Source organism: Marmota monax, unplaced genomic scaffold (genome assembly GCF_021218885.2).
Source record: "Marmota monax isolate L192 unplaced genomic scaffold, Marmota_monax_Labrador192_F-V1.1 WCK01_AAM20220418_F8-fsc00021, whole genome shotgun sequence".
Classification (NCBI taxonomy): Eukaryota; Metazoa; Chordata; class Mammalia; order Rodentia; family Sciuridae; genus Marmota; species Marmota monax.
Window position 1 is genome coordinate 13849851 of NW_026695228.1, and position 23318 is coordinate 13873168.

A 23318-nucleotide genomic window follows, 5' to 3' on the forward strand; every position below is an offset into this window, starting at 1 on the left:
GGCTCCCCTCCTTTTATTTTCATAGGCATCACCCTGAAATAATGCCTTAAACTCCTTACTCCTTCAGTGTCTGCTTCCTACAAGACTCCAAACTGACACTTGTGGATGACAGAACACAGCAAATTATGACAATGCATACACTAAGCCACCATTATGTAAATAAACAAACACCTACATAAATAATTATTTTTTTAAAGACAGAAAAAGGGAAAGGGGAGGGAAGTGAAGGGAGGAAGCTCAAACATCCACAAGGTATATATTTTTCTATGTGTGCATATATATGGATAGGTATACATTGAAAAGTTTTGGAAGAGCCTATCCAATTGTAAAAGTTTGGGGATGATGCTTTAGCTTATCTATATTGCTTAAATTTTCTATTTACAAGGAGAAAGCATTCAGGCATTACTTATGTAATTAGATATTTTTTAAAACATATACCAGCCCTTGGGAATCCAGGTGGCTTGGGCCATGACTGAGTTTATTCAGAGAGGGTTCTGAGCATCTCTGCTTGAGTTAGGAAGCCCCAGAGTGGGGACCTAAACCACCTAGAAGTGTTGCATCCTGCAAGGGTCTGCCAACCCTCCTGCCCATTCCCTGTCTCTGCTGGAATAGACAACAACCACAGTGATACACTGGGAAAGTGTCCAAAAAGATCGATGGAGTGTTTTAAATTGCATGAGAGTTTCCTGGCTTCCCTGACCACACTGTGCAGAGATGCCATAACTCCCCAGCCCAGAATCTCTAGAATTGCATTTGTAAATCTTCCTCCCACATGGCATGGAGTGCTTCAGAGGATTATGCTGGGTGATGTTAAATCTAATCAGTGGCATGGACAGTTTATGCAAGAGGAAGCCTGGTTCCTTACTTATCTGCCAGAACTACCTCTTTCACCTTTAAGAACTTAGAGTCTTTTCTCTCTCTCTCCCTCTTTCAGATTCTCCCACCTATGTCTTCCTTCCCCCAGTGTCCTTCACCAATGCCAAAGGGGCAGACTGGGGACCCCAGGCATGAGACAGCAAGCTGGACACAAGCTGGAAGCTCTGTCCTTGGACTGCTGGCCTGGGTTCTTTCTCCTCCCTGGCACTGACAGGCTGGTGATGGGTCAGAGGTTCACAATATGGATGTGGGATGAATGGCTTTTTGTAGCATGCCCAGAGGAAGAACTTGAACTGGCTGTGTTGAGGCTATTACTGTTTAGGAAATTACTATTACTTTTATTTTTAGATACCAATAAAAATGACATCTGGGGCCAGGACAGATAAATGTTCTATTTAAGAGAAACCAGAAGTCTGAGTTCTGGCTGGGGTTGCTCAGCCAAGCATGGTGGGGGAGCTGGGGAACTTCTTGGAGGAGGTTCACTGAGGGATGAAACAGAACTCAACTCACAAAATAAGTTGGAGGCAGAAGTTCTGAGAGGTTGCAGCGTTGTCAACTTTAGCTAACTTGAAACTATGAATTCCTGACCACAAAGTGTCTTAAGTAAAGTACATCTTCCAGGTATTGAGCATTACCTGGAAGAATTACATGCCCTGGCCCTACACTCACCAAATACTCAAGGTCACTTTGCAACTGTAGGGCACTGTCACCTCCATTCAACTTATGGAAAGAATAAATAATACAACTAAAGTCACACAACTGATGGGTAGCAGGGGTAGGCGTGGCATGGGTCCTGATGAAATTGCCATGCTATCCTTTCACTAGCCTTCAAGGCCAAGCAAGGTCTTGCTTTCAGACTCCCTCACCCCCTGCCATGTGCTATTCACACCGACCTTTGGACCACCCATATCTTTGTGGATACCCATCCTAGAAAATGAACAAAGGCAGGAAATGAAGCTCTTGTTGGACTGATATCAATCTCAGCAAACACATACAGCATCAAGCTTGCAAACAGGCTAAAATGTTAACCTGGAGGTGGGAACACCTGAATCTCTCCCCATGTGGCACAGATAGATTACACACCTGCTCTACCAGTCATTTTTTTTGTAATAAGTTCCTATTTCCTTAGTTTTACCTAAACCAGGATCTCAGCCAGAATACCATATTATGTGTAGTTGTTCTGTCTCCTTAGGTTTTTCTTGGCTATGACAGTTTCTAAGACTTTCCTTGTTTTTGATGACCTTGGCAGTTGAAAGGAGTGCTGGTCAGATATTTTGTAGAAAGTCCTTCAGCCACTCATGCCACTTTTTACCCCCCCAAAAAACCTCTTGAGAAAAAATTCATGCAGCTACTAGAAGTACCTCTTATGTACTTCACAATCAGAGAATAAACTTTAAATACGAGGACAAAGGCCTTCAAGTTCATTCACACTATAAACACTGAGTCCTCAATAGGTACAAAGAAAGCATAGGAGGAGGCCCAAATGAGGGTGCAAAGAGAGGAGGGGTCTCACGTGGAGAAGCATCATGTAATGCCACCTGCTTTCTTCCTCCATCTCATTCTCTCACCTACAAAATGAAGGGTTTCCTCAGACCAGTGTTTCTCAGAGTAAGACAAAAGGCCACCTGCATTAAAATCCCAAAGGTACTTGTTAAAAATGAAAATCATCAACCTCATTTAGGATTCACTGAATTCCATGCTCTGGTCAGGAACCTACTTGAAAGGGAAAACAAAAGACTGTAGTTGATTTTGAGGCCCAGGCAACATTGAGGGCCACCATGAAAGATGATAATGAATGGTTCACCCCCCTCCCCATGGTACATGTACAGCGGGGGGCTGCAAAGGCAGACAGATGGATGAAATCAGGTAAGTGAAATTGCATTGAATTCTAGAAGGAATGGTACAAACAAGGATTGCTGGGGACTCAAAGAAGGGGAATGATCCAGATAACTGTGCATGGTGTCAGGGAACAGAAACATCACCTAGACCTGAAGCATGAGTGTGTAGAGATGGGGGTATATGAGATATTAGAGCCCATTGGGGTTGGGTGAAAGGTTGGGGGTACAGAATGGAGAATGGGGTAAAATACAAGGTGACTTGTAGATTTTAGCATAGGTGGCCAAGAGAACAGAGTTCCTCCTCGGAAAGACGAGTTTGGTTTTAGACATGTTTATCACACTGATGGTCTTGATGAGTGACATGTCCCCAACATGGAAGTTGGGGTCCATATATAAATTCAAGCGTGTGTATTTGGTGGGGGAGGGCTGTCCCACACATTTGTAGGCTTTGGAGTTGGAACAGAGCTGGGTTTGAGCTGCCCTGTCTCATCGCCCTCCAGCTGAGCAATCTTCAGCCAGGTCAATGGGCTTCTCTCAGCTTCACTTCCCTCCTCTGGGAAGTGGGTACAGCACTGACCTTCAGGATCACGTTGGGGATTTAATGATATACCATCTGTAAAGTCTTCAGACTGCACCCTAGGAAAAATCAACATTAATTCGCATTCAGGATTAAAGTTAAGGTTGAAATCATGAAATAGATCTTTAAGGAAAGAGTGTAGTAAAAAGAATAGATGAAGTTCTGAGTCTTAGGGAACCAAGAGTCAGGGGGCAGCAAAAGAAACAAATGTCAAAAACTAAAAAGCCTTAAAATTAGAGAAAAAACAACAGTCTCATGCAGTGGGAAGTAGCACTGACCTTCCAGGGAGTTTTGATAGTCAAGTCAATATAGATCCAGGTTTGAATCCCTGATTTTCTGCTTACTGACTGGAAAGTGAAACCTATTGGAACCATTGCTCAACTGTAAATCTGAGTGATACTATTTATGACGGCTGGTTGTCATGATAAACAGCTAAGATGCCGTATGTAAATCTTGTGTCCCATAGAAGGATCCCAGTGGATGCAAACCAGGCAAGCCAGCAAGTGTTTTACAGAAGGGGCAGCAAGCAGTGTCCAGTGATGCAGAGAGACTTACAAAGTTGAGCACTTGAGGAAAATCCTGCATTTGTAATTTCAGTGATTGGAGACAGGTAGAAACCAGTGGAACTGGCTTATGAAAATGAAAATAGCTGGTAGGGATTCCTAACTAAGTGCCTCCCAAACTTATAAATTATGGCACACAGAGAAAATTACATTTACACAACACAAGGGGATGAACCACTGAAGATGTTTAATATCAGCGAAGATGATTCCAGAGGCTCTGACTGTTCCAAGCTCTATCCAGCTGCTTGGAGGACTGAGGGACCAGAATTCCAACATTCTGGCACCCATTCTGGCACCAGAATACCAAGTTACACCAGTTGGGCAGCTGTGATCTATCACCTGCCCCATACAGCCAAGAAATTAGCAACAAGAGGTGCACAATGATTATTGAAAGTTTGGTGGTGGTGGTGGTGGGGGGGGTTCCCCATGAACCACTAATTTTAAGCAGGTCTTGTCAAATATCTTACATAAATGGCCAGCTATTTTAAACTTTGTGGCCCACACAGTTCCTGTTGCAACTAATTAGTGTGGTTGTCTGAGTGCAAAGCAGCCTTATTCCATATACAAATAGATAGGTATAGCTGTATTTCAATAAAACTTTATTTACAAAAACACACTGGGTCAAATTTGTCTAGTAGGCCATGTTTTTCCAACTTTTGACTTTGAACTTCAAAATCTGGTAACACACTTCCATCAGAATCACCAAACACATAAGAATTTAAAAAGGACTGGCATTACCAAATTTGGATGAGGATATAGAGAAACTGGAACTCTCATACATCGTTAATGTGGATATAAGTTTTACAATCACTTTGGAAGACTTTGAGAGTACCTAATAAGATAAACATACATAGCAATTTCACTCTGGGATATAAACCCAATTAAAGTGAATGCATGTGTCTGCCAAAACACATGTAAAAGGAAGTTTGTGGCAGCTTCATTCATAAGAACTAAAAACTAGAAACAGTCCAGATGATCAGAATCAGTAGAAAAGATAAATAAATTTTGGTATAATTAACACAATGGAATATTAACAGAAATGTCTGCTACATGCAACAATCCAGTTGTACCTCAGAGACAAAACGTTGAGTGGGAAATTCCATATGACTCTGTTAATGTAAAGTTCTTGAATGGGCAAAACCAATCTGAAAGGATAGGAATCAGAAAAGTGATGGTTTGTGAGGGATGATATGAGTTGGGAATCCTTGTTCTGAGTGAATTTTAAATGATGTCCATATTTGAAAAAATACAAAGTGTTCCCTTAAGATTTACATATTTTATTTCCTTACATGTCAATAAGAAATTTTTAAAAGGGGAAAAAAATACAGATAATTCTGAATTCGGCATGGCTATCCCTGGGGGAGCCCAAAATATTACACTTCTCTACAGAGCCTTTGGGCACACCTTATTTCCTGACTTGGTAGGATTGGGAGATTTAGTAAGATTTTTACCCCTAAACACACTGGGCCAATTGATGCTTCACTGGCCTGGGTTTAAGGACCCTAATGTTTTTCTTCTGTCAATGAAATGACTGTCAGGTGGTAGCCAAGTTGGCTGGTAGAGGAATAAAGGTGAGAGTGGGGAAAAGGTAATAACAAATGACAATGAACAAGAGTGACAGGAAACAAGCATTACTCTCAGTTGCCCAATAAAGGATCTCAGCATCCCGGGATTCCCTCTGCAGGCCATTCTATGTGTGATGGTATCTTCCAGGATGGGGGACCTAATGCTCACAGCACACAGCACACCACCTAAGACTTGGCTTCATTACAGATAAGACCTTAGAAGGCTGGGGATCTTGGGAAATCTTTCTCACACACTGGGCTGTCAAATTGTCTGCAAATGTTCTGCTAAGTCTTCAATCAGTACTTACCTGTATGCCAACATCTAATCCTGCCCACAGTTGTACACTAGCATGAATTGGCTTATTCTTGGACCTCCAACAACTGAGAGTCCTGCTTCCCCTGGTGACTAGACCAGGAACAAAGTTTAAATACTGTTCTTGGAAACATCGATTCCAGTCTGACCCTCAAATCCAAATCTCTTTCCAACTCTTGGCTCTTCTCACTGTCAAAATTAATGCTTCCTGCCCTTGTTGGTACCTGTTTGGAATTGGTGCCCAAATCATTTTCAGAAAAATATGGAGGAATAGGGAGTAAGGCCATGTCCATGACTGCTACCAGGTTCCAGGTGCTGTGCCAGATGATTTCATAGATTTGTGCTGTTTAACATAATAGCAACCAACCACATGGAGCTATTTAAATTTCTACTTTTAATTAATAAAAATTAAATGAAATTTAAAGTTCTTCAGTTGCCCTTAGCTACGTTTAAATGCTCAGCAGTCATGTACAGCTAATAGCTTCTGTAATGGGCAGTGCAGACATAGAACGCTTCCCTCATTGTGGAAATTGTCTCTGGACATCCTGCATGTAGTTCTTCTTTTTTCTTAAGCCTTACAACAGTTCTCTGGGGTAGTTTTTCAGTTAGTATGGATTGGACTGCCTGGAACAGAAAATCCCAATTTGAAGTGAAAATTTATCATTTATTTTTAAATAAATAATGTTTATTTATATCAATCCAAAAGAGAGGTGATCCCAGGAACAATATCATCGATGAGGTTATCAAGAACCATGACCTTCTGGTCTCGGTGCTTTGCCTTTCAACTGTCTTCATTTCAAGTCTAGTTCCCCATGTGACTGCAAGATGGCAACCAGTGGCCATTGAGATAATGGGCCCACAGCTTATATCCCCCAGGAGAAAGTAAAAGTTCCTCTCTTCCAATCTGATTGGACCAACTGGGATCACATGCCCTTCCCTTAACCAATAATAGATGCCAGAGATTTTTGCATATTGCTTGAGATGAATCTAAATCCCTCTATGGAATTAGGGATTATAAAAAGTGGAACAAAATCACAGTTCTGTTAGAAAGGAAATGGATATTGGACAAACAAGCATTATTTTCTGAAACTGTGTTATTATTCCCCTTTCATGAACAGGGAGACTGAGACTCAAGGGATTAAGTCACCCCAGGTCACAGGACAGAGCAGAGAATTAATCCAGGGTCTGTCCTAGAACAGACTATGTCACTGCTTACATGCCATACAACATTTACCAGTCATATTTTGTCACTCAGCAGCCCCATGCCACAGTGTCACTGCAGTGGTTGTCACCCCATTCCTGATTAGTATTAGCATGATGAATAGCTAATAAGGCGAAACAGCAATGAACTTGCTCTGATCATTGCTCTGTGTATACAGCTTCTGGTTATCTGTTGTACAGGACACATTATGCTGCTTTTCTCCCTCCAACCTCTCCTTTTATGTTAAATATATGATTTTTATCCTCAGAAGGGGGATTATCTCTGAGCAGAATTGGCAAGGTTAAACACTATCTATAAAACACATTCAGCTGTGCCATGAAATGAATTACATAATATATCAGTCATCTACCTGGCTCTCAAAAACCTGCAAATGCATTTCTGTTCAGTATGGGTGAGTATTTTATATTTTGCCTCCCTTCCCATGAAGGTAAAAATGACCTTGGTTCTTAGGAAGTGAAGATATATCGAATGGTTAGGATCAACACAGTTCCATTTCATTTAGTCTCCACTAAAATTGCAAGGAGTGAAAATAGAGATTGAATTTATTTTACTATATATTGCCTCATTTGAACTTTAGTAAGGCATTAGCTTCTAAAGAAAACCCTCCCCCTTCCATAATCTCTTATTGATGGGATGTTAAGGAAATTGCCTTGACTTTATTGATTCTGAGCTATGAGGTACAATGTACCCATGGTGTGTTAAACTGAGAAAAGTGTGCTGGGCTGGCTATCGCTGCAGAGATGGAACTTGCTGTCGGAGCAGCACTTTGGCCTTACCCAACATGCATGGCTATTCTCCCCAAAGAGCAAATTAGTAGAACGCCAGGCGCATCAGAGCCTTCTCACACAACCTTGCTTTAACAGAGCAAGCAGTAGAAGGAGAGGAGCCTCTTGTCCTAAGGAAAGAACAGCAAGCCCAGACCCCCACCAGGCCAAGACCACTTTCTCCACATCTCCAGGTTCCTGAGGGACAGGAAGCCCCCTTCAGAAGTCTCCCAAGTAGCCCCTGAAACTGTGTCCAGCAAGAATGTTTCATTTCTCCGAGCCACAGAGTCCTCAGCTATAAAATGATGTGGCAGGGTGGAAAAGGTGTCATTTGTCCAGGGTGGCAATGTATGCTGGTAATTTCAGCTACTCAGGAGGCTGAGGCAGGAGGATCCCAAGTTCAAAGCCAGCCTTGGCAATTTGGTGAGACTCAGTTTCAAATTTAAAAATACAGAGTTGGGTATGTAGCCCAATGGGAGAGCCCCTCTGGGTTTAATCCCCAGTATCACCAAATACACAAAGTTGTTATTTTGGGCTGGCACCAGTGTCTCTTATACATTTATTAAGAAAATGGCTAAGATGGGTCATTCTGGGTAAGGAGGACAAGATCCCCAGAGAATGGTCTGCAAGGGGCCCGTGGAGCAAGCTGGTAGCTAACATGCCCTGCATTAAAAAGCTATCGGCATTCTGTGGGGTTGGGAGAGAATCCTGTGAGCAGTAGAGATGTGAAACAGGTGGGAAGAGAAGACACTGGGGCCAGTCTGGTGAAGATAGGACTTTTAAGATCAGGAGTATCTTTTTACATTGATTGTGATGAAAAGTCATTCACTGCTTCCAAACCTGTGATAATATCTGTCACTCACACAAAAAGTGGTTCCGTGTAGACTAAGAGGGAGGCAGGGCTTGGGACAAGGAAGAGTTCACAGTGCACAGTGCAGAGGGGGCAAATACCCCAGGAGGTGAGTGGGGATAAAAACAGGAGTTGAGAAATGACCATGAGAACCCTAGCCCCGTGCATTACAGATATCTCAGGGAGGAATCAAGCTGAGAGCGGGGCAATGCTATCTCTGTTAGATCTCAAAGGATCCTCAGCTACCTGGACCACGAGGGAATATAATTCCATACTTGGCAAGGCTGAGGGGAGGCTTCCCTGTGTGACGACAGTTCACGATTCCTCCTCTTCCTCCCTGCTCTCCACTTCCTATCATTTTTTTAAATTTTTTTAATAGTTATAGGCGGACACTATATCTGTGTTTTATTTATTTATTTTTATGTAATGCTGAGGATCAAACCCAGTGCCTCCTGTGCTAGGCAAGTGCTCTCCCACTGAGCTACACCCCAGCCCCACTTCCTATCATTTTTGAATAACGTGTTCAACTGACCACAGCCATCATTCAAGAGCTGTCTTTCTCTAAGAGAGACAAACAAGCTCCATGGAACATCACATGGCTCCCCCACATTCATTGGGAGTCCGGCTTCAGTTGCTCTGTCTTCCCTCATCCCTCGCTCCTCTTACCCACCCCTCATGCCCCTTACCCATCCCTCCCTCAGCTCTCACTTCAGCTTCCTACCTGATAATCCTCCTGCACCTTCCTGGTAACACTCCCCATTCCCTTCAGCTCCATGGGGAACTGCCTTCCCTCTGTCTCTTTATTCTGAGCATCCTAAAAAGCAGTTAGCATCCACAGACACCCATCAGAAAATCCTGCTTTGTTCCTACTCTCACCCAAGTCCCATGGGTGCTGGGATGGTTAATTTTAGGTATCAGTTTGCCTGGATTAAGGATTACCCAGGTGGCTGGTGAAGTGCTATTCCTGAGTATGACTCTGAGGGTATTTCCATGAGAGATTGACATTTGAATCGGTGGACTGAGTAAGGAAGATCCGTTCTCACCCATCCTGGACTGAGGACCTGGATAGAGCAAAAAGGCAAAAGAAAGGCAAATTCACACTCTCTCTCTTGAAGTAGAGGCATCCTTCCTCTGCCCATGGACATCAGAAATCTAGGTTCTCCATCCTGTGGGCTCCAGGATTTCTTTAAGCAGTTCCCCAAATTCTCAGGCCTTTGGCCTCACACAGAGTCACATTATCGGTTTCTGTGGTTCTGTGACTTCATGACTAGGACAGAGCCACACTACAAACTTCCCAGGTTCTCTGGCTTGCAGATGGTCTATCATGGGATTTCTTGGCCTCCTTAATCACATGAGCCAATTCCCCTAATGAATTCCTCTCACCTCTGGATGGATGGATAAGTAGGTAGATGATAGATTGATTGATTGATTGACTACTTTTTTCTGTCTCTTTAGAAAACTCTGGTTAATATAGTCCATAAGGCCCCAATGGATGTATTACTCATAAAATTATGTCACAGGTATATGGTCAGAAATAAGAAAATGATCTCCAATTGAAGATGCCTTGGGTTCTCAAGTCAGGGCTGATTTAGGAAAACGAAGCGTATCTTTGTGAGCATTCCCTTCCTTTCCAAATGCATGTCCTATACAAACCTCTCTTCCACCAAATTTTCACTTTCATTTCTTCCCCAGAACATGCCCCTCACTTAATAGCCAACTGACCTAATGGACCCCACATAGAGATACTTAGCTTTGTAAAAAGGGCCACTAAAGGAACTGCATAGAGGGTCATAGAGTATCTGCCACCAACAAGGGAATGTTTAGGACAATGTGTTTGGGATTGACGATGCAGATTGACCTTTGCCTGCTGACCCTGCCAACCCTCTCAGAAAGAAAGAAAGATAGAATTGCATCACCTGCATATGTCCTCAGAGCTCAGCTCAGTTTCTGCACAGAGAATTCTGCACAGAGAAGACAGTCTATGAGTGTCCACTGTCCCAGGCAATCCCAGACTAAGGGGCCACCGCTGCTGAAAAAAATGAGCTTGCCCACCTCTGATGACCCCCAATTCATAGATAAAAAGCTTTCCCAGGCCCAACAGAGAGGCACTGTCCCTTCCTTCCTGGACGTGATAATGAGTCACTTTCTCAGGCACGAGATCTGAGGGGAGTGAAGGTTAAACAAATAAACCTCTTTCTTGCTGATATTAACTGACTCGCACGCTGTGCTCTGGGTATTGCACTAAGTCTGTTCTTTTTTTCTTCATTTTAGAAAAAAGTGGAAGGAGTTGAAGATGGGGTGGGAGGCGAGCGACAAGGGTCAGGGAGAAAAGGTCACAAGGGCGCAGAAAGTTCCAGTGTACAGCAAATGCATGTTGAATGAACTTCAGCTTGAGGTGACTCTAGACATTATAGAGGTCACAGACCAACGGTTCAAATGCCTGTAGGTGGAAATGAGTGCAGCCAGCCACATAGGTAATGAGGGACCACTGCTCCCAGGAGGGCTCGAGCCCTTTCTATGACTGATACCCTTTCTCAATCCCAGACAATTATTGCCAAGCAGATATGTGGGTCCCCTGTGACTAGAGATCTTCCTATTTTTTTTTCCTCAAGAAAAGTTAGAAATCTGTTTTCATGGGGAAAAATATGCACTTTGAAACATTGGAAACCAGTTCAAAAATTGTGAATGCTACACCAGTCAATCAAAATGCACCTGAAGACTGACTGGATGGAATCCTCTCTGTTTGGTGTGGAATAATGATTCTCAAACTGAAGCGGGTGTTACAGTCCCCTATAGAACTTGGTAATAGCACAGATTGTTACGCCCATCCACCTCGGGCTCCATTTCTAATTCAGCCGTACTGGGATAGGGACCCGAAATCTGAATTTCTAACAAGTTCTCAGGAGATGCTGATGGAGCTGGGTTTAAAGGGTTGTGGCCACACTTTGAGATTCACTGCCCCCATGATGGACTTTCTAGCAGTTTGAGTAGAAAGGGCTTACTCTCTCCTTCAGGGCTGCCTGTGAATGAAGTCATGTGTGACCTCTGTCAGCCTTATATTTAAAATAGGAGCCTCAGGCACTAATTCCTGGACACTTTCATTTCCTGATTATATTTTCCTGAGAAGGTCTGGACCCCTAGTGTCATATTGTCTTAAGTTCCAAACTAGAAAATGCTCTCCTAAAGAAGCAGGTGCCCCTTAGACCTATGACGCTCAGTGGCATTCGATCATGTTAATATTAGATAAAATCCAATATAAATCCTCGTGGTGTCAGGGGTTCTGCAAGGTTGTTCTAATTGCCTGAAGCTTAAAACACATTTTTAACCTCTTCTGCCATCAGAGAGTCAGTTCCAACTAGGCCAGGGGAAATTTATAAACCCTTGGGGGTCTCATTAGGACAGGAGAGCACATTTCTGGTAACTAAGGAGCAATGGACAAGCAAAACTCTCTGCTCCAGCAGGACTATGTTTAACCAGGGCTTCTTTTGTTTGCTTTTTTAGTTTTTTAATTGCCTTTAAAAAGTTTTTTTTAATTGACACATAAAATTGCATATATTTATGGGGTACCATTTGATAGTTTGATACGTGTATACCTGTATAATGTTCAAATCTGAGTAAACATATCTATTTCATCAAATATTTATTATTTCTTTGCATTGACTACATTCGAAATTCTTTCTTCTAACTTTTTGAAATATACAGCATAACATCATTATCTATTGTCTCCCTACTCTGCAATAGAACTCCACAACTTATTTCTCCTGTCTAACTATCGTTTGGTGCCCACCAATCAACTTTTCCCTCTCCCCACAACTGATGCTTCTCAGAGAGAGAGGGAATCTAGTTCTCCTAGAAGATCCACAGCTAGAGCCCCAGAATGACAGCTCACAATGATGGATCTAGGTACATAATCCCAAAGGTTCCAACATGCTCTCACTTATCCCAAGTACCAGTCTGTCTTGTCCTTGAAATTTCCCAATATCTTCTCACTAACATATAAAAACAGGAGACTAGCAGACAACTCTTGTGATAGCCATTCACATCACTGTTTGGCATCTGGGGAAGACCATCACCCAGGGCAGAACGTCACCCTGCAGGTGAGTGTAAGCACCTGTGACTAAGGCAGCCATAAGACCCCTTCTCTGAGTTTGGTGGGTTCCACTGGGAGAGCTCCCAGTGTGGCAGCTGTGAAAGCTGAGGAGTGACGCAGCTGGATGGAGCCTCCAGGGTGGAATGTAGATTGGGAAACCAGCATCCATCCTGCCAAGATTCTGCTTTTGCAAATCTGCTGCTGGTGCTCAGGTTTCCCTGATGACTCTTTTCTTACCTCCCCACCACTCTTCTGCAACCCTGCTAGCTCAGATTTAAGGGTCTCTCATATGCTAAGGTCCTTGTCCCCTCTCACATGGGCCCTGGGGCCTGTGTTCCTGCCATGTTGGCCTCACTGAATCACTCCTGCTGTAGCTTAAGGCCGCATCCTCTCAAGGAATCCTGGACCTGTTAGAACCATAATGGGACCTGAGCACCATTTTACAAAATGCATGTAATGAAAACTGAGGACCCAGTTGGACAATGACCCCAACCTACTTGGCCACCATGAGCAACTGTACTTCAGAAAAGGAGTCTGTGGATCTGTTCTGTCTTGTTTCATCCAAGTGTGTCACCCAAGTGTCCTGGGCTTCTTTAAAATGTGGAGCAAAACCTTACATGTGGTTCTTTGTTGCAGGGATTCACTCAGGAAAGAAATGGAGGAAGAACTTTTAAATGTGGATAAAACAACATGGGAAATTGTTTTTTTTTTTAATGTATTTTCAAAGAGAGTCAACCCTTAACTAAGTACAGGAGTCAGTCTGGATATAGTCATCATGCCCCCCCACCCATGGGACTTCTTTGAACCTACACAGCTTTGCCTGTGTGAGTTGCCTAAGAGCATGGCCACTGAGAAGCCCACCTCACAAGACCCTGCCAGCTCTCATTCATAGCCAGGTCTCACTGCAAGGTAAAGTTGGGGTCACATGCCTGGGTACCAGGTGATAGGTAAAAGTAAGTACAGAGGCCGAGGATGTGGAGCTGAGCGGAAGGTCACACAGAGTTGCTGGTCCTGGCCCAGGTGTTCATCAGCTGCCTGTACCCCTTTAATGAGATCTCCCTGAGCCTCAGTTTATTCATCTGTGAAATGAGATAATAACACGGAGGCCAGGATGGGTCAGGGGATTACTAAGCAAGGAAATGGTCTCCACTGGGGTCTGCTTCAGCCTTATTGTGTGGGAAGTTCTGGGATATGAACGGCGACACAGACTTGACTCCTTCTGGAGGCCAGGGGCAATTGCCCATTGGCTGTCCCTACGTGGGAAGGGGACAAGGTGGTAGGGTAGCCTTCTGGGGGATGTAGCTCCCATTGGGCTGAGGACGATTCTCTAGAGAGAGCAGCAGCGGTGACCACTTTATGTCCAACATTTCTAGCAGCTGGGAATACACCCCTTGGTGAAGGAGATCTGGGTTGGGCACTACCTGCACCCACCCCTCCTTCTTCACTTCTCTTTAGTACCATAGACCCCTCTTACCCGTGGCTTCACTTTCTGTGGTTCTTATTACGCATGGTCAGTCACAGCCTGAACCATGAATCCCATCATCACCAGATGAGGGGTGAGTGTGGTACAGTAAGATATTTTGAGAGAGAGAGAGAGAAACCATATTCACATAACTTTCATCAGGGTACATTGCTATCATTGTCTTATTTTATTATTTTAATTATTGCTGTAAATCTCTTACTGTGCTGAATTTATAAACTTTACTGTAGGTATGTATGTATAGGGAAAAAAAAACAGAAAATTTTTACTTTGGCTCACAGTGTTGGAGGTTTCAGTCCATGGTAGATAGGCTCCATTGTTTTGGGCCTGTGGCAAGGCAGCACATCAAGGTAAAAGCACAGAGTGAAGCAGAAACTGCTCACCCTATGGCTGGGATGAACACCCCCAGTGACTGTAAGACCTCCACTAGACCTTGCCTGGTAAAGTCTCCCCTGTCTACCTCCCACTAGATCCATGAGCTGGGAACACATGGGCTCCAACATATGGGTTCTACGGGACACTGCAGATCCAAGTTATAGCACCTGCTGACTCAGAACCATAGGCTAACATGACCCTCAGGTGCTCTGTGTGCACTGAGGCAGGGGAACTGCCAGGGTAGGCACTGTTCCTTTTTGTCTTCCACAGCACCATCACAATGCTCGCCACATTTACGGAAACTTCGACACTAACTTGTTGATGTCCAAAAAAAAAAAAAAAAAAATGAGAACATGAAGCCAGCAAAGAATTTGGATCCCCACAGAATGGGATTTATTTTCTTTTCCATATATTTATGGGTGCATTATAATTCAGACTGAGATTTAAAACCCAGTTTTTTATCAACTAGACAGGTGACCTTGGGTCAACGATTTTACCATGCATGCCTTTTCTTCTCCATGGGTGAAATGAAGAATAATTTATACCTCACAAAGTAGTCATGAAACAAAGTAGTCAAAACACCTAACTGTGGGAAAAATGGAGGAACTTTGGGCAAAGTGGAGGGAGGAGTGAGGAGCGGGTATGGGGGCAGGAAAGATGATGGAATGAGATGGACAACATTATCTTAGGGACATGTATGACTACATATATGGTGTGACGCTACATCGTGTACAATCAGAGAAGTGAAAAGTTATGCTACAATTGTGTACAATGAATCAAATGCATTCTGCTGTCATATGTACCTAATTAAAATAAAGAAAGAAATTAATTATAAAAAAAAGAAATAGAACTTGGGGGAAAAAAAAAACTAACTGTGCCAAGCACATAGTAACATGGGAAAAAAAATAAAGGAAAAAGATATTTCCAAGGTCTAGCTTAGTGCTTGACATACATTAACATTTAGGAAACATAACTGAAATGAATTGAGTTGGAACAGGTTAGCTTTCAGCCTCCAAGGAAACAGAATGTCCACATGAGGAGGAGGGAGTTTCAGAAACTTTGATCTCACTGCCTGCTTTCCTCTTGTGCTTGATGGTTTTCACAGCGTATCATCAGCTGTTGACACATGGGAGGATTTGTCCCTGCCTACGCAAAGTCTTTGCCTTGCGACATTCGGGGGATGGATGGAGATGAGTGAGGCCGGAGACCATGTGGCCTTGGCATTTGGCATACACAGGCCGCCACCCTCAGACTTCAAAGCAAATGGAGCAAACTGGTCCTGTGCACCAAATTCAGCATTGGCCCCTGTTTTGCTAGACCTATAAGGTTTTAATTTTATTTTAGTTACCGGAAGACTTTTAAAAATCAGGAGAATTGGGGGAAAGGGGTGGAATCTGACTTTCTGGTTTCTCTTAAAAAAATCAGCATCACTCGATCCCCAGGCCTGCTGAGCAACCGTTAGCTGAAGCTAAGAGTAGCTGCTCTCTTTGGCAGCCTACACATCCCACTTTGCCACAGCCTATACCATGCCCTCTTGTCACGCTTCACCTAAACATATTCTCTCTTGGCCTCAATCCACCTGTCTCTATCCTCTTCTTGACTGGCCCCTGGAGGGACAGAAGATCCCAGGGAATTTGCAAAGAATTTTGGCCCTCATAATCCAGGGAATGAGGCTTTGAATGTATTGTGTCTTCCTCTTAAGCATCAGGGAGACCCTCAAGATCTAATAGAAACATTTTATGTTTTTCATTATTTGCGCACTTAGTGTGTATTGAGATTTCTACATAATTTTCATGTTAAATTTTTATAATAATTCTGAGATGGATGTTGTGAGTTCCATTTTGTGGATAAGAAAAGTGATGCTCAGAAAGGTTGACATCTAAATGAAGGGCTGGGGATATAGCTCAGTTGGTAGAGTGCTTGCCTCATATGCACAAGACCTTGGGTTCAATCCCCAGCACCACAAAACTTAAAAAATAGAAAATAAAAAAAGAAAGGTTGATACACTTTCCCAGGTTCACATGGGAGGCCAGTGGCAAAATTGGGACTTAAGCATGCATCTGGCAGACCCTAGTGTTGCTAAGCCCCCGACTACAGGCTTAACTTCATATATGTGCACTTATGGGCTGCAAGATGGTAAACCCCCATAGATTACAATACACTAACTCCATCATCTGAAACTAGTTGAAAAGAAAGATAAAAACATCAATCAGGAGCTGGGTGCATTGGTGTACCCCTGTAATCCCAGCGCCTTGGGAGGCTGAGGCAGGAGGATCACAAGTTCAAAGCCAGCCTCAGCAAAAGTGAGGCACTAAGCAACTCAGTGAGACCCTGTCTCTAAATAAAATACAAAATTGGGCTGGGGACGTGGCTAAGTGGTCGAGTGCCCTTGAGTTCAATCCCCAGTGTACTCTGCCCCACCAAAAAAAAAAAAAAAAATATATATATATATATATATATATATATATATATATATATATATATATAATCTATCTCAGGGGCGAATACTGTTGGATGCCTACTCTTTCCTATGTCTTTTAAATGTGTGGTCAAGCTCCATCGAGCAAACCTCTCAATCTGTATGCCGGTGTGGGAACAGAGCTCTTCTGCGGCTGAATGCACACTCTGTCAGCAAGCCAGGAGCTGATGGTGCCTTGAGCTGCAGCTGAACTTCAAATGGGGCTTATCCCTAGTGACTAAGTTGCTCTCCACATACTTCTGCTCAGCCATGGTACCTCTGGAGCCCTCTTGTCACCTATCTCTGATGCCACCTTATCATCTTTTTGGGTTACTCTCAGAATTCTGCCCCTACCTCCCCACCCCTGGATTATCCCAACAGTGTAGAGTGACAGGGAACACTCAGGACTCAAATCAGTTCTCCATAACTTTATATCACTGCTCACTGCTCCTGTTTTATTTTTATTTTTTGGTGGGGGGAAGTACCGGGGATTGAACTCAAGGGCACTCCACCACTAAGCCACATCCCCAGCTCAATTTTGTATTTTATTTAGAGATATGGTCTCACGGAGTTGCTTAGTGCCTTTTGCTGAGGCTGGCTTTGAACTCTTGATCTTCCTGCCTCAGCCTCCTGAGCCACTGGGATTGCAGGTATGCGCCCCTGTGCCAGCCACTGTGCCCCACCACTGCTCCTCTTAAAGGGAATTTTCTCAGCTTTCTGTCTGCTATAGGATTTTGCTGAATTCATGCTTTGATGAAATGTTAAAACTAGGCAAGTTTCCATTTCTCCATTCAAACAGATTCATCTCTTGCCTACAGGGATTCCTTTTCTTTGGCACTCCTGACAGAATGGTGATGTAGCCTATGTTGATACCCTCAGAAATATGAAATTTATTACCTCAGAGGGCACTCTGTTCTTTATTTCCGAGCACTGAATTGTAACAAACTCTTCTTTTAAACTATCTGAAATCTCCAACATTTTTATGTTATTCATTCATGAGCAAACGTGTTGAGCACAGATTTGGTTATGACATAATATGACAAATGACAGCAAATCCACTCAAATTGAACTACCCAATAAAAGGTATTGGGGTGGGGGCCGACGGCTGGTGTTGTGGCTCAGCGGTAGAGTGCTCCTCTAGCATGTGCAAGGTCCTGGGTTCGATCCTCAGCACCACATAAAAATAAATAAATAAAATAAAGGCATTGTGTCCAACTACCAAAAAAAAAAAGTATTATTGGGAAAAGGGCTTCAAGGGAGGCTTGTCCCGGAGTTCAAAAATACCACAAAGGACCAGGCAATATTTCTTTTCCACTCTGCGTTCCATGCCATTGCCCCATCCTTAACCTCTCCTGGAAGCTTCTGGGTCAACCTTTGTGTTAGTCCAAAAAAATGAATGCTGCAGTTCCAGGCCTCTCATCTCATCCTGCAGGGGAGCCAAGAGCAACCCATCAGCTTCTTCTCCCAAGTCCTAAGGCTCACTCTTATTGGCTTAAATTGGGTCACATGTCCATCTCTGAACCAATCACTGCAGCCAGAGGGATGAACTATGGAACTGGGGTTGGAGTGTCTATCCCATCCACACCAAAGACATGAAATGAGGGAGTGGGAAATTTTCTAAAGGGAAATGAAGACAGTGTTGACTGGAGAAGAAGATATAGATGCTGGGGAAGAACCCACAAGTCTTTACATTTTTACAGCTGCCATGCTGGTTATTTAGGTTAGCAAGTTAAATAAAACTCAAATCAGAGAAGCCCATAGCATGGTGGGAACACTCTTGATTACTACATAGGTTCTCGTCAGTGCTGGTGCCCCATTCTGGAGTAGCAAGAACACATACCCTCTTACGAGAAATCTTCAGGCATTTGAAGACACCTCGCCCATCTTTTCCAAAGGCTTCCCTAAGTTAAACATTCCTCCATCATCCAGTCGTAAGCCTTGTTACTCCATGTATCAGACTCAGACTATGACAGGCTCTAGCTGTGGATAACATGAATGACAGGCACAGAACTGAACCTGAGTCCAGGAACAGTGGGACTGTGTTTAGGACAGGATCCCCCACAACTTGAAAAACAGGATTGGAGTCAAGTAGTTTCCTGGGGAGGTGATTCCAGAAGATACCAGCAGGTAGGGAGGGGAGACAGCCAATGCAGAGTAGTTAATGAGCAGGCTGTCACGGTGGGCACGGTGCCAGGTGAGTCAGCTGGGTGGAAATAGAATACTTAGAAGTCATTTCTACACCAGGACATCCAGCATGACTTAGTTAAGCCCAATGTGACTGTGAACCATACTCCTCCTCACCCAACTGAAGGAGGATCAGCTCATCTCTGCCTTGGCCAGATTCCAAGCTTCTTGTGGCTGTTCCAGCTGCACCTAACCCTGGGGCATTGTGCCAGAGGGACGCTAGAGTGGAAAGAGGTCATTGTTTTCGTGGATTGTGGCTAAAATACCTTGTCTTTGCAAATTTTACAAAAACACGGTGCCTCGGGAGTATTTTATCCCAAAGGGCCTTGGAAGGAAGCAATATAAGGGAAGAGAACTGAAGCTTATATTTATTTAGCTTCAGGTGACAGAACACCTGCCTCAAAGTGGTTCCCAAACCAAGAAAATTTACTGGCACACAAAATGGAAACCAGACGTGGGTGGTGTGTGGGATTCATATAGTAGCTCCTTATGCTCACCAGGGACCCAGGTGGTTTTTTTCTGCCTTTCCTTTCTTCCTGCTCTGGTTTGAATGTGTCCCTCAAAATTTCGCGTGCTGTGAACTTAATTCCCAAATTCACGTGTTAGTAAATTGGAGATAAGATCTTTGGGAAGTAGTTATGGTTAGATGAGGTCCTGAGGATGCGGCGCCCATGGTGGGATTAGACAAAAGGGGACCTGTGTTTGCATGCTTGTGCTTTCTCGTCTGGTGACGCCCTTTGCCGTGTTACAATGCAGCAAGAAGGTCTAGTCCAGGAGGAATGAAAGTGTGCAGGCCACTGAAATAGATGAGTAAACCAGCCTAAGGACAAAGAAAGATCCAGAAAAGGGCTGGGGTTTTGCTCAGTAGTAGAGCGCTTGCCTGGCACGTATAAGGCACTGGGTTTGATCCTCAGCAACACATAAAAAAAAATAAATAAAATAAAATATTGTGTCCATCTACAACTAAAATATATATATATATATATATATATATATATATATATATATATATATATATATATATATTTAAGATCCAGAAAAAGCCCCAGACCCTGTCACGATGGGCAAAAGGTTGACATCTGCAGCTGAGGGGGAGAAATAAAGAATGTCCATACACTTCTGCCCTTTTCAATGCTTTATTTACTCAAATCACTTAATACGATTTCACTCTATAGGTTCTTAATCAAGAAAATGACAATTCTTAATGCTAGGCACTGCAATAGACAGAATCAATTCACAGCAAACAATTCTAGATTAATTCTAAACACTGCAAAACACACTTAATCATGACAGGCTCATGACAGACATTCCCTCTGCATGCTAAGCTTAAGTGTCAAATCTAAAGTCTCAAGCCTTAGGCTTTAAGTCCAGCAGATGCACACTCTCAGACCGTGGTGATCAGATGAGGAACCAAGGCAGTTTTCTCCTGGGGTGGAGCTGATGGCCAGTTGAGAGGTTTGTAGGGAGAAGACTCAGCTCTCATCAGGGTCAAGATGTGGTTGTAGAGTTTGAGAGTGGTGAGGAAGATGCAGAGGATCAGGCAAATGATAAGAGTTGGGATGTCAGTCCAGGCCCTCATCAGGCTCTCTGGCATGAGGGCATCAGTGTAATCTGGCTGAATGTCTGTTCATTTGCTCCATCACTTATACTAAATTTTGGGGCTTCTGACCACCCTTAGGCTCAGGCCTAAGGCCATCTTTACAGATGCAAGACAGCTGACTTCATCTACAACGGGAAAAGATGGTACAACAGAATGATTCAAGAGCAAAGGCTCAGGGCATGGAGAAAGGGCTGAGCTGCTCCATGTGGCTGGAGAACAGGGAGGGCTGAGTGTCTTGCAGGTAAGCATGGCTGGTGGGCAGTGGGCACATTGCCCTGGACTTTCAGCCAGGCTTCCCCCATGGACGTCATCCTGAAGATGTTAAGTAGGCCAATGAAGAATGTTGAGTGACAGAGGGACATGGTTACATTCAGATTTAAGAAGGCTGGTTTTTTTTTTTTTATTTTAATGGGTGTGGAGGAGTGATGGACGGGACTCCAATTAGGAGTCAAGTACACATCATTTCAAATTCTGTAGAATTGGCCGACATGGTGTTCCACCTGAAACAGACTCCCCACCCCCTTACACACATACTCAGCTCTACCAACTGCTCCTGAGGGATCCTCAGAAATCATCATAAACAGCTTCTCTCTTCCAATCTTAGGCCATTGTCAGCCATCCTGCAGTTGCTACTCCTGTGTGTGCCTGTGAACACGTATGTGTGTATGGGTGTGCATGTGCAGATGTTATAGGGTGCAGTTCATCCACTCCTTGCTTTCCCCCTTCACCAATGATCCTCAAACTCCCTGCAAAGAGACCTTGAGTCATGTATGGAAGAGACAAACCACAGTGTCCCCCAAAAACCTCCTCTGTCCCTTGAAAGTTCTGACCAAGAAAGAGGACTGAGTTGGAAACCAAGACAGCTCTGTACTAGGTCCCTATATATGATCCTGGGACAATATTTTATGCTCTCAAGTCTCTGTTTTCTCTTGTGTAATATGGGGAAAGGTATTCCAGGTCTGTGAGCTTAGAAGGGTAAAATAGAAGGTAAAGACTAAATTGTTGAAATCTGAAAATTAAATTTTCTTTTTTGATCATCTGTATGGAGCAGGCTTATGACAATATTGATAAGAGCAGTGCTTTCTTTGGGCCAAGCAACTTTATTGCCCCTTTTAATTCTCAGATGCCAGATAAGGAAAGGAGGCCTAGAGAGATCAAGCAATATACTCAAGGTCACAGAGCTAGTTAGGAACAGAACTAGGCTTCAAATCCAGTGCTGACTGGCTCCCAGGGTTCCCTGTTCATTGCCACTCGACTGTCATCTTATGATGGCCTAGTAGTCACTTAACCACTGAGCCACATCCCCATCCCTTTTTATTTTGTAATTTAAGACAAGGTCCCACTAAGTTGCTTAGGACCTCACTAAGTTGCTGAGGCTGGCTCTGAACTCACGAACCTCCTACCTCTCGGCTTCCCAAGTTGCTGGGATTACAGGTGTGTGCCAACATGCCCAACTCCCCTAGTAGTCTTGTGACTGGTACTCCAAACAGATTTCAAAGCAGAATAGTATATATCTTTATCCTATTCTTGGAAAAGACAAGAGGTCCCCAAATATCAGGTATATAGTTGAAGAAAATCAAGACTTAACAAGATCTGACTTTGGAAGAGTAAAGGTAACTTCCAAACAGAAAACACATTCTCGTCTGGGGTGACTGCTGGAGTTAAGAACAGAAAACAGAAGACACAGGCAAAGTCCACTCAGTTTTAGGATAAGAGCACAGGACAATGAGGATATTTCCAGGTTTACTGTGGAATATATGTAAACACACCGAGGTCAAACCCAAGAAAACAATCAAATCAGCAAGCATTCACAGGGCACATATTATATGCTGTGATGAATATCATACCACCAATTCCTTTTCTTAACTGTAGTTAAATAAACATAAAATCTGCCATTTTAACCATTTTAAGTATGCAAAACTACAGCCTAAAGAACGATCCTATTGTCTGTCATAACCACCATCCATCTTTCAAACTTTTCCATTTTCCCCAATGCATCCTCTATACCTGTAAAACACTAATTCCACCTTTATGAGGAACCTAATGTTGCCGCATGCACCAATTCCTTTTAAGCAGATGTCACTCTTTACATTTCATGTCTTACACAGCAGAGAAGTGGGCACAGAATTGACACTTTGATTTATTTGCTCACTTACTCCTTCATTCATGCCAGCATGTCTAAGTCTGAGCTACAGAATAATCAGCAGCCTTCTGCTGCCTGATATGAGCTATAGTGAGACAGGAAAAGCATAAAAAGGTCTCAGTAACTTCTGAGCTACATTTCTCACAGGGCTGTGGGAGGGCTGGCAACAAGGAGAAAGGATGTATTTTTGAGAGGATAAAGCCCCCTTATTATAGCATTACACAAAATTCCTGCTGCTACAGTTTCCTTCAGGAAAACTCCAGGCGCGGTCAGTACCGGTGTATGTAAAACAATGAAGACATTCTGAAGTCCTATTTTTCAAAGCCAAGAATAAGCTTCAGGAGTGCAAGGAAATGTCACCATAAAAATCTGGGGAGAGGGAGGCATCCCGGAGACCACATCAATTCAGCTTTTCTCTGC